The sequence below is a fragment of the Lycium ferocissimum genome, chromosome 1 (genome assembly GCF_029784015.1).
Source record: "Lycium ferocissimum isolate CSIRO_LF1 chromosome 1, AGI_CSIRO_Lferr_CH_V1, whole genome shotgun sequence".
NCBI lineage: Eukaryota > Viridiplantae > Streptophyta > Magnoliopsida > Solanales > Solanaceae > Lycium > Lycium ferocissimum.
This window is the reverse complement of record NC_081342.1, coordinates 15,726,541-15,736,500: the sequence shown is the minus strand read 5'-3', so window position 1 is coordinate 15,736,500 and position 9,960 is coordinate 15,726,541.

The window sequence follows — 9,960 nt, the reverse complement described above, 5'->3', positions numbered from 1 at the left end:
AAGTAATTTGAACATATATTTTTAGTAATGTGGCCAAGTAATATGGACGGAGAGGTAAGATGGAAAAAATTTAATTAATTTTATCTTAGTTTTGTAAATGAACAAGTAATTTGGACATATAGTTTTAGTAATGTGGCCAAGTAATATGGGACGGAGAGAGTACTTCATTTATTAATTCTTAAAGAACGTGAAAAGTCAAAAGTGAACAAGTAAAAGTACACGAAGGAAATAAATATGTGTCGAAGAATTAAAATTGAAGTGCACGTATATATGAAAAAGAGAATAAATATTTACTACTATGACATATGTCCACAAGGGATAAAAAAGTAATTTAGTAATGTGGTCAAGTAATATGGACGGAGGGAGTACTTCATTTATTAATTCTTAAAGAACTTGAAAAGTCAAAAGTGAACAAGTAAAAGTGCACGGAGGAAATAAATGTGTCGGCAAATTAAAATTGAAGTGTATACGTGTATACATGAGAATTTAGTACTATGACATATGTCCACGTGGGATAAAAAAAATAGTTGGTTAAAGTGTATAATTTATATAGCTTTTGATATAAGCATTCACTGTTGTGTTAGTCCCTCTTGATCACTTATACACAATAGAAAAATAAAATGGAACAACATGGTCACTCGGCTGAATAAATAACACAAAATAATCGAATTCTCTTTTGATTATTCAATTTAACGAGGTTTAGGTGCTTTCTTCTTCCTTTGTATATGTTGTGTATATAGAGGGTATAAGCAATTTATAGACCATGTTTACAAAAATGTATATACTTGTGTATAAAAAATGTATGACATTCTTTCTTCTGCATATATATTGTATTACATTATATACATTGTATATATAGATTATCTTAACTCTGTGTCTGAGGTGCGTATACAGTGGATAGTCTTATATAGAGTGTATATAAACCTTATAATGTGTATGTAATGCGATAACAGGCTGTTTCTCCCGTATATATAGTTAAATATGATGAGTTTACACTGTATAATGTGTGTATATGAAACTCACTTCTCTCTCATATTTTTGTCTCACTCACTCACTCATACTATCTCTCCATTTTTTCTTTCAGATCTGAATTTTTAGGTTTGATCGGTGGAAAATGGGAAGTGATATTAATGGATTTTGCTTTCATGTACCCATACGCCACTATATTGGACCACAATCATGGAGTAAACTTTGAGAGATATTCTATTTTTTAAAAATTCGTCAAGTTTCTGCTTTTGTTGGACACTGCTTTGTTTTTAATAGAACTTCTTTGATTTACGTTGATGATTGAAGTAGTGTTTGTGATTCAAGCTTCTTTTGGGAGAAAATTATTTGGTATATCTAGGAAACGTTTGAGACGCGCTGTTGAAGTGCTTTTGTGGGAAAATTACAGCCAACTACCTTTGTGTTGATCTAGTTTACAAAATAGTCAGCAAATGTATATATTTTGTATATTTATACTTAAATATAGATACTCTACACACATACTATACGTACAATATACATTTAATATATGCACAATATTCATATCAATATATAGATTTGTATATTTGTACTACTGATGGTAATTTTGTTTGGCCGAAGGTACATATGCCTAGCTTTCCTTTTTGTTTTATTTCATCAAATAGCTATTGAAATCAGTTTTTGGCTACCAATTCTGGAATTGATCTTTGGGCTTGGCAACTGATTCGCAGAATTGCCCTTCTTTTGGGGTGAAACTTTTAAATTTTGCCCCCTATTTGAAATCTTTAAATTTTGCCCTTCGGCTAAAACTCATGGGTTTCGGGTTCGAACCCCCCAGCTCAGGTCAAAAATTTAAAAAAATTGGCAAGGTAGAGTTTAAATTTTGCTATGCCAGGCATACACTTGTTAAGGAATTACCAAAGTTATCTGGGATGACATACTTATGCCTTATAGGCGGACTTGCGCATAGGCATGGGGTCCGATTAATTTTTTGTTAATTCCTGGTTATCTTAGCATTAAACTTTTAGTTAAGCATTAACTAAAAGTCTTTTCCTACTTATGCCTTATGGGCGTAATTTTAGTTAATAACTAAAAATATGCCCTTATAAGGCATAACTTTTCCTTAAGACATAGACTTTGTCTTATAAGGCAATTTTTTAGTTATGCCTTAAGGAAAAGTTCCGCCTTATGGGGCATACTTTTAGTTGTGCCTTAACTAAGGCGTAGTAGGAAAAGGCGCACGGTAAGATAACTAGAAAAGGCTAAACTTGTTGGGAATTACAAAGTTAAAAGTTCTACAAGAATAGCCGGCCGGCATAAACTTGTTAAAAATTCCAAAGTTATCAATTTTTTTTTTTTTTAAATTTATGCCCGACCCGCATACTTATGTCAAGTTCCGCCCAAAAATTAAGGCATGAGTATGCGGTTCTGAAAGAGAAGGGCAATAACTGCAAAAAAAATGTTAAGTTTTTCGCCTTAACAAGTAGAAAATAATCCAAAACGTCTAATGATCCTAATTCTGCGAAAACCCCATTAACCGGTTCATTGCAATTTTTTTTTTTTTTTTTAATTTATCTTGTGGGGTTCGATGGTCTTTATCATTAACTAATAGATTTTCCTCTCTATGTTACTATATTTATTACTGCTGTCATTAGAAGCCAAGTCGTATGAGATTAATTTTCAAATGACACGAAGGGCAAATGGATAAATTAAAGACTAGCATAAAATTAATTTGTAATAGAAAGGCAACTCAATTATTTATCACTGAAAAATTGTCAAAAATGCTAAATTTTGATCTTGGGAAAACTAAAATTATAAAGTTAAGTATAACCATATCAAAACTCAAGGGCAATCCGTGACAACAAAAAAAATGTTATAGTTTTTCGCCAAAAGACCAACTTTGTAGAAAGTAATCCAAAGCCCAGTACTAACCAATCCTAATTCTGCAAAGAAAACCAACTGGAATTATCTACTCGGTTCATTGCATGGATTACAATTCATCAAGGGAAAAACAAATTGTTGTACCCAATAATACTACCTAGTGAGTTCGAGTACTATGGTCTTTATAACCATTATGGTCTAATTAGATTTTCCTCTACTATGTTACTCTATAAAGTTAATTACTGCTGTCATTAGTTGAGGCAAAGTCGTATGAGATTAATTTTCAAATGAGAAAGTACGGAGGTAATTTAATGGATAGTCATCTAATTTCAGTTAACTGCAAAGTCATAAAATTAACTTTGTAATAGAAAAGGCAACTCAATTATGTCTACGTATCACTGAAAATAAAAATTGTCAAAAATGCTAAATTTTGATCTTGGGAAAACTAGACTGCCACATATATAAAATTACCACGTAAGTATAACCATATCAATAACTCACCTTCCAAAGTATTCACGTGACAACACTTAAAAGAAGAAAATAGATAGACTCGTTTCCGTACTCAAGCTAATAACCTTTCAACATGTGCCACATTTGGGTTTTTATTGTTTATTTTTCTAAGTGCGTGGGAAGATGTTTCTTTTTTAGTTTTTCTATTACAAAAATTAATTATTTTGACTTTGAAGCACTAAACTGAAAGTTTGATTACCCTCCATGTTTTTAACCCGATAAAATAGAATAAAAAAAGACTTTATAGTGTTATTCGTTCACATTTGCTCTATAGTTCTTTATGTCAATTTACGAAAAGTGATGATGGTAAATTATTAAATTTCATTAAATAAAATACTACTATGTTCGGTGGTATCCTTAATGTTGCACGTTGAGTTCTGAATATATTAGTTATTCAGATCAAATTGTGTACAAATTCAGATTAACATATCTCCTCTTCATTAGAAGAAGGTCAACTAATAAGGTCCCCAAATTAAAATTCATTCACTTTATGAAATAGTAGAGAAACCATTCAATCAGATGGTTCATGGAATTAGTGAGGGTTCTTTTTCCTAATTTTTTATACATATATAAGTATGAATAAAATGTACCTTTACCACAAAATACTGTTTTTTAGTTTATCCGTTTATGTTAAGACTTAATTGTATGATCGATCATGGATATATAAATGACAGAAGCAAATTATAACATTGAACCAGATCGACTCTCACATGGATGCTTGTGTTAGCAATTATATGCCAGATAATTCTTACTAGGATGAACCCCATGTGAGCTAACATTAGTTATCAATCAATTTAATGGATAAGTCTTCTCCTTTAATTTTCTAAAACAGAAGAAAAATAAAAGAATACAAGAAATATTGACATAACACCCGAATTGGATCACATGATAATTAATCTAGTTTCTAGTATTTTAAGATGCAAAATCTTTTGAAATGAAAATTTCCCCGAAAATTGTTGCAAGAATGCATTTTCTATCTATATAAAATTATAGATTAGCAAATATTTATCATTTAAAAAGCTATTCATAACTGCCATTAAAATTACTAAAGAATCTTTTTAAGAAAATCAATTTTAAGGCCATAAGTTAAAATCTTCATATTCGCCATTTGAGGGATTACAAAATAAACTACTACAAATCTATAAGACGGAGAAAAGGAAAAGAAAAAGACTTTTTTTTTAATTAAATCAAATTATTCAATATTTTTAACATATTGCAAATTTTTGTTGGGGGTAGGCATGTTTGTTATTGAGAAAAATGTTGCTCATAAAATATATTTACCTTAGAAAGTTAATTTTCAGAACATTTTTATAGAGTTTTATTCAATACTGTATAAGTTGGTGGTACATGATATTCGTACAAAGAATAGTGTTGTATATATATGATGTTATCTTTTTCTGTGATATTCTTTTAGTATATTAAAAGTTTATGTGTTGATCGAAATAAGTGATATGCATTGCTAAATTAGGATATCTTGAAGAAAAATTGGTGTCCGTCTACAAGATTGAATAACTTATATGGTCACTCAGTTGTAGTAAATTATCCATTAAAGTTATGTATTCAAGTTATACTAATTCATTCATAAAGTCGTTATAGCCGGAAGTGGATCTAGGATTTAAACTCTAGGGGTTCAACCTTTTAAATTTTTACCATTTAACCATTTTATTTCTAAAGTTAAGGGTTCATATCTACTATTTATTGTAATTTTAGTAAATTTTTGTATATAAATTTGTACTCCACATCGAATGTTTGGGGTGCAATTGAAGCTATAGTGCTCCATTCGCCTCTGATTATAAATTCGACAGATATTTCAGAATTATGAGCTTTCGCTATAGATAAAAACAGGTAACCATCCTGTGCTTAATTGTCTAAATCGCTATAGATTTTGACATGGATATGCAACCCAAAATTAGTCGCTGTTTGTTAACAAAGTTTTCCTGATAATTAAGGTACTATTATTAATAGATAGTACTTGTTTTAATCGACCACCAAATTATTTGTCTTTGCTGAAATCTATGAAATCCACAGGAAGTTAATTAATACTACTATTGAGCCATTGTCAAATGAGCCTAAGAAACTCATCATTGAATTTTGAGGTAATTTTAACACGGCTCATTATTGCAGGAAGCAAATCTCATTATGTATATATCAATTTGTGATTTACTTTAAAAAGAAGGAAGATGGAATTGTGAACACAATATAGAAGACGGAAATGCTTTTTTCTTACAAAACAAAAGGATGTCTATAAAATTAATTAAACAAAAAGAATTTATTATAAAGAATAAATTAGTCTAATCATAATTTCTTATATTAATAATAATTAAATTAAAAGAAATGTTACAAAGAGAATTAGAATAAGAGAGATAAGCACAATATCATAAATTACAAGTGAAATAAGTGTTATGAAGTCAAATTTGAGGAGAGATTTATAAAATTATCCCCGGCTATAGTGACTTTGTAAGTAAATTATTATCTAATCTGAGTAACTTTATTGATACAAAATAAATATAGATAATTTTAGTATATAGTGTGATATAGTTGAACGAGCATATAAGTTATTCACTCTGAGAAGAAAAAATAATTCTACAAGAAAGCAGGGTTTGTTGCACGTAGGTATATATGCCCCGCAGCAACGGTCCTAATTTTAGGAGATTAGAAACTCTCCAACTATTAGAATGAGAGAAGGAGAGATGAAATATTATTTCTTAATTAAATCAAATAATTAAATAGTTAACATATAGCAAAAAATTTGGTTTGGGTGGGCCTGTCGGGTATATTGAGGAAAATATACCGTGTTATTTTCGAAAACATTTTTTTGAGTTCTATTCGATACCATATTCGTAGAAAGAATCGTGTAGGGTGTGATCTTTTTCTGTGACATTTTTGAGTATTGCAGTAGACAACAATATTTACGTGTTGATTGAAGCAAATGATATGAAGCTAAAATCAGGATATATCTATAGATGAAACTAATGTATGTTTACAAGTAACATAATAATTTTTCCCAGGCCGGAGCTACACTATTAGGACAAACCCGTATTTTTTGTTTAAACTTTGTATTTATATTAGAAAATTATGAAATATGTATAAATATTTAATTGTGGATACAGTTAGAGGTGGAGCTAGAATTTTGAGTTAATGAGTTCTAGATTATAAAAATAAAAAGCTACTGCGTGCTCAATAAAAATACAAGGTCTGCACCAAAGCAATTGGGTTCTTGAACTCATAATCCAAATGCTAGCCTGCTCCTGAATCCAATAACTAAAACAATCCACGAGTTCAGTGACAAGTTCAGAATCATAAAATTCAAATTCTGGCTCCACTTCCGATTTTTCCGTTTTAGTGGAGAATTTTCTTTTATAATCAAGGTAACCAAATATTACAAGTTAAATCATCGAGGAATTTGAAACCATGTTTCGAAAATATTTCTGTCACATATCAACTACGCAATGTGTCTTATAAAGATATGCATGTTGATGAATTGTCTAACTTCCATAATGTTTTCTTGGTTGAGTGGAAGACCACAAAACCTTGATATACACATTGACTATTCAGTTCATCATGGAAGAGAATGCCGCACTTTCATCCCTAATCAAACACGACTCTTAATCTATTATAATGCTTCTGTGTTTGGTCTCCACATTTATTAGTGCTGGCTCTTTTATTTTAGCTAATCATTTAGCAGTTAACATTTGGAATGTCACTTGCTGGTGATGCAGCTTAATGTTCTTAGAGATAGCTTAAAAATTCATTTATTGTTTGACTTTCAAAAAAAAAAAAATTAATCTCCTTGTATGGAGTTTGAACATAAAGTGTTGTTTGGTTAATGCGTTTCATATCCTGGAGACTGAGAGTGAAACAAGGAACATCTACTGCCAAATCGCCTCCAACTATTTAATATGTGGACTTGAAAGTGGAGAATCCAATTTCTTCTCTGTTCACACCATGGTTTAAAGGCTTATTCATAGACAAGTACCTTTTAAGTTTGCGACAAGTACCTTTTAAGTTTGCATCTAAATTTTATTTACACACTCGAATTAACGCTTGTTCAAATGGATTGTTTTGTTTGGTTCTAATAAATGCTCTTAATATAGGTCATGCACGGGTCATGGACTATTGCGTACCCAATACCCCTTAATGACAATAGATGCATACTTTGTATATATGCATACTTTGTTTAAATATATAATTAAAAAAGTTTAAGCTGAATTTGATGCACGGACACCCAAACTTTACATTTCTTCTCTAGTTGTATAGTCCAATAGTATGTTGACGTGTCAGATTTGAGAAAAGACTTCTTTCACTCTGTCCGATATGAGCAGAAGAAAATATATTACCTTAATTTCTCTTTGTGAAGAAAAAAGAAAATCTAGCTAGTTTTAGTAGCTGTTTCCAGGAACAGTGTATACACGCGGCTGTTTTTTTAAATTTTTAATTTTTCAAAGAATCTATAATTGTAATTAAGACATTTGAAAAATCCGATTAGTGGAATATTCGTAAAATGTTTTGATTATGATAGTATTAGTCAGCATGACTTAGGCTAATTATTTTTCTACACTATTGGTATAATGAAAAACACAATAGAGGTTCTGATTCTGCTAGCTTTGATTAGGCATTAAGATGGTATCCATGTGAGGTGAGCACGTGAAAATGATTGCAAGTTAATTATAATAGAATTGGGCGGCCCAAAATCAGATTCCCTCTAATTAATGGACAGATGGCAAGCAATGAATGGAAAAACGTAACAGGAGTACTATTTTAATAGAATTTCAGATTACTAAACAAATACTATAGGAAGAATATCTACAAAGTAAATAAGGATTTCCATCGAATTTTATATTCTTGGGGTACGATAGACCTGAACATAATGACAGAGAAAAAGATAGAAGAAAAAATAACCTGGTGTTTGTCTTCTTAAGCCAAAAAAAGAAAAGAAAAAAAAAGGGCATTACATTACAGTGATGTATAGTAAAATTACAATTAGAGATGTATATGAATCGGGTTGGTTCGAATTTTTTAAACACCAAACCAAATCAATTGCGTCGGGTTTTTAAATTTATACACCGAACCAAATCAATAAAATTTGGGTTTTTCAACCTCGAGTTATTCGGTTTTCTCGGGTTTTTCAGGTTTTTTTCCGGAATAGTCTTGACACAAAACATATAACTTTTACTTCAAATATTTCTTTAGTCCTAGTAAGATACAACTATATAATTAAGGTGTTTCATAAGAAAATAACACAAAAATGTGAGAAGAGTGATGACATTGTATTTAAATATTCAACAAAAGATAATAAAATAGGTTAAAATAAATATTGCTAATTAATAAGCCATAAAGAAAATGACCATAATTTAAAAATACTAAGTCATGCTAAAATAAGTACGACTAATAAGTATTAATTACATGAGAAGAAAAAAATTTAAGTTATGTATTTTTCACTCTCTAAATCAATTTTGCAAAACTAAAGAATAGATATCCAACATTATTGTCATTCCTAGTGGTAAATTGAATTTTTTGCTAGCATTAGTGTTGAGTTGGTTTTGGTTTGGACTTTATTTGAGTTACTAACATCCATAAGATATTAAACTTATTGACATTCAAAATTCTAAATTCAAGCTTGAATAATATGATAATAGATAAAAAAAAAAACTACGAAAAAATTTAATAAATATTTATTAAACTAGAAATAATAAAAATTACAACCATGACAAGAGTTATAATTCCAAGATTCTATATCTTATTACAATTTTTTTACGTTTAGTTAATTTTCAATTGAACTAGAAATAATAAAAATTCCTTCAGAATTTAGGTAAACGTTTTCCTAAATAAATGTCTATTTATCTGTAAATATATAAATTAATCAACTTCTTAAAATATTTACCAAGGAATGCTTTGTCTGACGAAAACACCTAATTTGTTTCTTAAAAGTAGTCTGTTAATTAGAAGAATTGAGCCATAATTGATTAATAGATTATGTCATAAAGACGTTAAAAAATACTTTGGCGGAACGGAGTTTGATTAGTATACTGGACAAGTAAAAGAAAACGAAACAAGTAATAAGTAGCATCATGCTTACGAAAATATTGATGCAAGTATTTACTAGTGGCATAATTTAGGACTGAAATGTGAGGTGAATATGAACAAACACTTTTTCAAGAATAAAATGATTTTATTTAACTTTCATTTGACCTAACAAATCCTAACTTCTCTGAAGTTGGTTTTTTAACAAGGCCACCATCTCGAGGGGTCAATTTCAACAACTAAACTACTGATGATTTTTCCACATAATTCCTAAATCTCATTATTTTATTATTCTGCAGGAGACAATTTATCTTTCATTTACAACTGTTCCATCAACTAAATAAGTTAACCATTACCTTTTTTTTTTTTGGCTTTGATAGTGATTGATACATGCGTTGAATGCATTATTATTGGGATTTTTTAAGCCAGATAAGATAAGCTTTTCAATTATAAGATGAATACATTTTTGGGTTTTAAGTCCAGTCACTTTCTTATTTGACTGTAGTTGCTTTGGCAAGTAAAACCAGTGGAGAAGTGGATCACCCACTAACCCCACATATCAGTGACATATGTATTCCCTCTAAA